At 41.4% G+C, this 6,031-nt stretch overlaps 1 protein-coding gene across 1 annotated transcript in view; it reads left to right on the top strand.

Moving 5' to 3' along the window:
- Nucleotides 1-6,031, top strand: part of LOC107590100 (A disintegrin and metalloproteinase with thrombospondin motifs 2-like) — a 77,357-nt gene that overhangs the window by 3,882 nt on the left and 67,444 nt on the right. The window lies entirely within an intron of this gene.

Here is a 6,031-nt window from a genome sequence, read left to right as displayed (position 1 = left end):
GTAAACATAAAACCATGTCTGCATTTGTGATCGGAGAAACGACAAACAACAAGCACTATTCTACACTGCTTAAAACTTGCGTTTGAATCATCAGTGGCAAATTCTTTAAATATAAAAAATGTACTTACAGGCTGTGAGTCAGAAGCGCCAGACTGTCCTTGCAAAGTTGGAACTGCCCCACTTTATAGAACAGCCTTTGAGCACAGACTGGGCTGGACTCCGCTTCGTCCACGGTGAAAGCCGATGCGGCGATCGACAGTGCGAAGTTGATGATTGATTTCCTCAGCTACCAGCACAGATCAGCTCTAGGCATGACGAAGCGGATATCGTCCTCTTTTGGAAGGCCAAACAAAGTAGTTTCGCTTTCACAACAAAACACACAGCATCTCCACAACATGGTGGCGGTGGCAACAACAATACTACAGCGAGAATAAAAGTTACGCCTTCTTTCTTTGCGTGAACATTTGGGCGGTGTTATGCAAATCTTCTCACACAGTGACGTAGACATATGGGGGCGTGTTTAAACGAGGCGTTTTAGGAGGGCGTGGAAAAGTCTTAACTTTTATAAAGAATATCTCTTTGGATTTGAGACTTTAGTCTTTGCAACTTTACAGATCTTGTAACACTCCAAAGAGAAAGGAAAAATTGAAATCGCATCAGATGACCCCTTTAATATTGCATAATTTGTCCTTTATAGGGTTAGTTCAGGTTCAGGTAAAATATAATGTTGTGTGACATGATAAATAATAATAAATAATAAATAAATAAGCTAAATAAATTATAAAGTAGTTATTTTAAATTAGTTTTTGAATAAATTTTATTATTTAGTACTTCATGATATTTGCACAAAAAAGCTTTTCTTAAAATAATGATTAAGATTATACTAGCATATATTCAAGAAAAATATGTAAGTTTTTATATGATGGTTACATGACATTGCATTTTTAGACATCTAAATTTTCATTGAAAATGTCAGTTTATTGAAACCAATATTAATACAAAGAGTACATTTCTAAGTACTTGTTTTTAGATTAAAAATGTTTTTGTCTTTATCATGGACATTCATGGCAATTGCTCATGTACAAACAGAGCACTGTGTTTTAAGTGAAAACTTCAGTGTAGTAATGATTCAGATCAGTTGTATGCTGTCTGAACTGCTGTGTTGAAAGGCGATTTAGCAACTTGGTATTGGATGTAAGAACTGCTTTTATATTGGATGTCCGCCAGAGGTCCTTCCTGCCGGGATTCTGTGCATGCTTGAGTGCTGACTGGCATGGTTAAGGCTATTGAAAGAAGGCCTTACAGTCACAATGTATTGACATCCCAAAAAACATTGCACGTGTGTGCTGTACATTGTGTTACCAAATAACATCACAGAGGGACGACTTAAGTATTTGCTACCATTCTGCACCGTCAAACATTTCGCCTCCCAAATCACCCTTGAAAAAGCTATTCAGCCTTGGCAGTTGTCCATGAATTAGAGATCGACATAGATATTATTCATGTGTTTATATCTTGGATGAAATTGAAAGAATTCGCATGCCCTTTGGGGGTTTGAATGTGGTAGAGATGGGTTGAAAAGTGATTCTTTATTCAAACGCAGTTCAGCTTGGGTTCTTAAACATGGCAATGTTACCGACTGTCTCTCATCTAAGAACACAAAATATCTGTCCTTAATGGCTTTACACCAAGTGTGCAATTTGAGTGACCCAGTGGTCATTTTATGATTAAGTGTGCTAGTGCCCCATGTTTGACTTCACAATACCACTACCCAAAGACATGGACTTGTGTTAGACTTAGAATTCAAGTTTTTTTGTGCACAGACTTTACATTCAAAAGAGATATGATATGTCTTATACAATGAAGAATGTGTGCGGTCCAGTGTTGTTTTGGACCCTATTTACACTGTACTGAATTATTTGTTGAAGTTGTAAATAAAACAAAGATTATTAGGGTATGTTTTACAAGAAAATACTATTTTATTTTTGTACTTCAGTGTATTACTAAATTTATTAGTAATTTCTAAAAAAAAAAAGAATAATCCAAATTAAAGTGTACTTTAATTGTATTGACAAAAACATTTCAAAATTTTGAAGAAAGTAGGTCATACACGTTTTCAGCCAATGTTTATACTCCCTCATTTTTGGGTGAAATATCCCTTTAAGGATTTTATGGACACTGGACATGGAAAATCCTGAAATTTACAAAAAGCTGGTCGATTTAACAGAAACTGGCTTTGAGAATAGAAGAAGCAGCTTATTTCTGTTGCTTTTAGGCCTCAACCTCAGTGATGGATACACTAGCCCTCCACTGTCTGTACTTGTAACTTTGTTTCTCACGCAGAGGGTGCTATATTTCTACGCCTGGAGCATGTGGAGTTTAGAGCATGTCTGGGCAGCATCTGAAAGCACTCTGGAGTGACCTCACAAGTACAAGCCCCTGCTCCTCCATCACTGCAGGCTGAGAGGCGGGGTAACAGTAGCCCCGCAGTGAACTCACAGACATGTACAGCACCACAGGAGCGTAGGGCCTGGCTTTTAGTCGATGTAGAGTGGGTTTCTGGATTATTCCATTTGACCCACAGGGTTGTCACTCTGGAGACAGAATCTGAAGGGAAACAGTCACCTTTTTAGACTCCTCATAAAATAATAAAAGTAATTTAATGTTGCATTTGGGGTGAACTTCCCTTCCCTTAAGCGAAATGCAGTCTAATTCAGCAGATCCGCTTTGCACCGGTAATTGATTTATTCTTAGACACTTTTTTGTGCATTCAGGGGTGATTTCACTAAAGTTTTGCCATTTTTGCATTCATTATTTCAGCACAAAAACTTTAGCTTAGTTTACAAAGCTAAGCAGTATTTGCCATGTGTGGTTAATACTGTGCTGTTATTGCAAGAGAAAAGCAGGTGGTAAACAGAATTTGATTTAAAAACGATGTCAATATGGCCATTTTCCATTGATCATGGCAGCAGCAGTTCAGCAAAAACTGTTAAAAAATAGTTTTAAAAACTACATAAACAGTCAAATGGTATAGTCAAGCATATTTCATAATTTGAAGGAGTCGATTCAAGTATCTGAATCACAGTTGTAAAGTTGTAAAGTTCCAGTCAACTATGTCAGACTGCAGTAGTCTGCTGAATGCTCCAAAACCAAGCTGCAGGATAGGGAACATGCATCATGAAAATCATAAAACATTCAGCAGTAAATTGGATTTGCATAGGTCCTTTATAAAATCAAGTGTTAAATCCATGCCAATAGTAAATAAGTGGGACTAAATGAAACTCTCAATATTTGACAAAGTATGATAAAGTATTTGTCATTCTCAATGACACATTCAAAGCATGTGACCAGACAACCTAACTGCTTTTGATGCAGACTGCATATTCAATTCCATTCATATTTAATGTCTGTACCCCCCACATGCACACGGACAAACACACATGCCTAATTCTTACATAATAAAGAGTTTGTGGACGAAGAGAATTATGTAATTCCAGGGGCTAAAACTGATTTTATGGAGATTAAGGTACACTGACCTTTCTTAACTAACAGATAATCAATTATATGGATATTTGTATTACAAATGTCCAAATTCTCCTTTCATTTATAATTGTGGGAGACACAATAACAAAGGATGACCTTACTTTTGTGCTCAGGGCAGTGAGGGTTGTTTCTGAAGTGTGCAAAAGTAGCTTTTTTAAGGGCCATCAAATTTTATATTGAAATATTTCTTACCAGACCATACAAAAATTAACAATGGTTTTATTGTAGTAAAGGTGTAGCCATGGTTTTTTGACTTATTGATTACCATTTGTATAACCACATTTTTGCTACAAATACCTTGGTTAAACTATGGTTAGTCTAGCAACACCATGGTTAATTTGTGGTTACCATGGTTTAATTACAGTAACCATTGTTTTTTTAGTTTTATTTGTAGTAAAACCATGGTCATTTTTCGTAAGGGAACAATTAAATGTTTTGCACCATTTTCTATATATAAATGTTTGTCCTCATGATACTGAAATTATTTAACCATGTAATTTTTTCACTTGCAGCATCATCATATGATAACATAAATGTATCACGAGTTTCTCTATTATTCACATCTTTGAGATTTAAAAAGAAATTGGCCCCACCACCACTAAATTCCACCCATTTTCAGGAGGGCTCCATCTTGAGCCTGGAAATCGTCTCAGGTTACGTATGTAACCATGGTTCCCTGAGAAGGGAACAAGACACTGCGTCCTCTAGGGCTCGCTATGGGGGAAAGCCTTCAGCGTGACCAGTGTCTGAAGCATACATCTAAAAATGACAATAACATTGGCCTAGCGACAGCCTATGACGTCATTGCCCTGCGCGATCACAGTATAAAAGGGCGCCGGGATAACACGTCATCCGCTTCTTCGTCTGAAACTTGCGTCCGAAGCATGGCAAGGAAACTAGAGGACACACTGTCTCGTTCCCTTCTCAGGGAACCATGGTTACATACGTAACCTGTGACGTTCCCTTTCGAGGGAACTTCGAACTGCGTCCTCTAGGGGCCGCTATGGGGAACAGTATACCCACGCCACCATGCTGAGGGGAGTGCATGCCAAAAACCACGGCGAGGACTAAGTACCAACTCTACCATAGCCGTGGGAGTTCCCCTAGGACGCCATGACGGCTGACAGTGACATTATCCCCTCCGGCCAAGGGCCTGAGCTGCATACCCTAAACAACTTACCTGATAGTGGCTGGGCTGGGAAGCCCAAGCCTAGGGCAGAGATCAAAGGCTTGGAATCAGAAGAAAGAGATTCCTTTGAGGGGATACGGCCATGTGTCTAAAAACCAGACACTGGCCTGTCACCCAGGGGGCTACTGCCGGCTCTGAATGAGCTCACTCAAAGAACTGACTCGACAGATCTTTGGTAGCAACACCCTGCTCAGAAACGTACCAACAGGGATACATAGGTTAAGTGGAGCCCAAGGTGAAAACCGGGCCTAACCAACTCAGAGAAAGGAAACGAGGCTGACAGCCCATAACCCTTACCATACAGGATTTTAGAAAGTGCACAGAATGCCTAGCGTGCACACTTACCACAATGTGGATTTTAGAAAGTGCACAGAAACTCAGCGTGTGCATTTACCACAGCATGGATTTAGAAACACCGTTACTAATGGGTAACCAAAAACTGACATTTAGACAGGCCTAGACCCTACGTGACTGTGGCACGCTCAAGGAGTGACAATTATTTCAGCAGGAGGCCGCATGCTCAGAGTGCATGTAGATTGAAAAAGGTGTATCTCATAGAAAAACCCTCCATGTGAGGGGAGTATCGCCAACTCAACCATAGCAGTCACAGGACAGACTCCAGAGCATCTACTCACTAGAAGGGGTGTAGCACCCAGCTCTCAGACCGAGAGGGGGACACCAGTGCCTGACTGGGAAGCATGCTCATAGATAACCCTCCAGGGTGAGGGGAGCACTGCTGAGCTCACCAAGGGAGCAGCCTAAGAGGAAGGCAGAGTCCTGATGTGCTACCCAGCAAAGCCCACAGAGTGAAGGATTTGACTCTCAAATGAGAGGGAATCAGATGCTCAGAAGTGAGCGGTGTGCTTGCAAGAGACCCCTTCCATGGTGAGGGGAGCACAGCTAGCTCACTCAACAAGCAACCCGCCAGGGAGGCAGAAGATGGCCCAGCACCCTGGCATGACTGCTAATCGGAGCTCAAAGGAGTGGAGGCCCAACTCCAAACATAGGAGGGGACTCAGATGCTCGAACTGGGAGCAGTGTGCTCATAAGTGACCCTCTAGGTGAGGGGAGCACTGCTAAGCTCGACCAACAAAGAGAGCAGCCTAACAGGGAGGCAGAGAGAGGCCTAACAACCTGAGGCTGCTACTCAATGGAGCTCCAAGGAGCGGAGGACCCGATGAGAGGAGACCTCAGACGCTCACCTGGGAGCGGCGTGCTCAAAGGTAACCCTCCAAGGTGAGGGGAGCACTGCTAAACACCAACAAAGGGAGCAGCCTAACAGGGAGGCAGAGAGAGGCC

Source organism: Sinocyclocheilus grahami, unplaced genomic scaffold (assembly GCF_001515645.1).
Source record: "Sinocyclocheilus grahami isolate Dianchi unplaced genomic scaffold, SAMN03320097.WGS_v1.1 scaffold124.1, whole genome shotgun sequence".
NCBI classification, from domain to species: Eukaryota; Metazoa; Chordata; class Actinopteri; order Cypriniformes; family Cyprinidae; genus Sinocyclocheilus; species Sinocyclocheilus grahami.
This window is presented reverse-complemented; position numbering and strand designations above follow the sequence as displayed.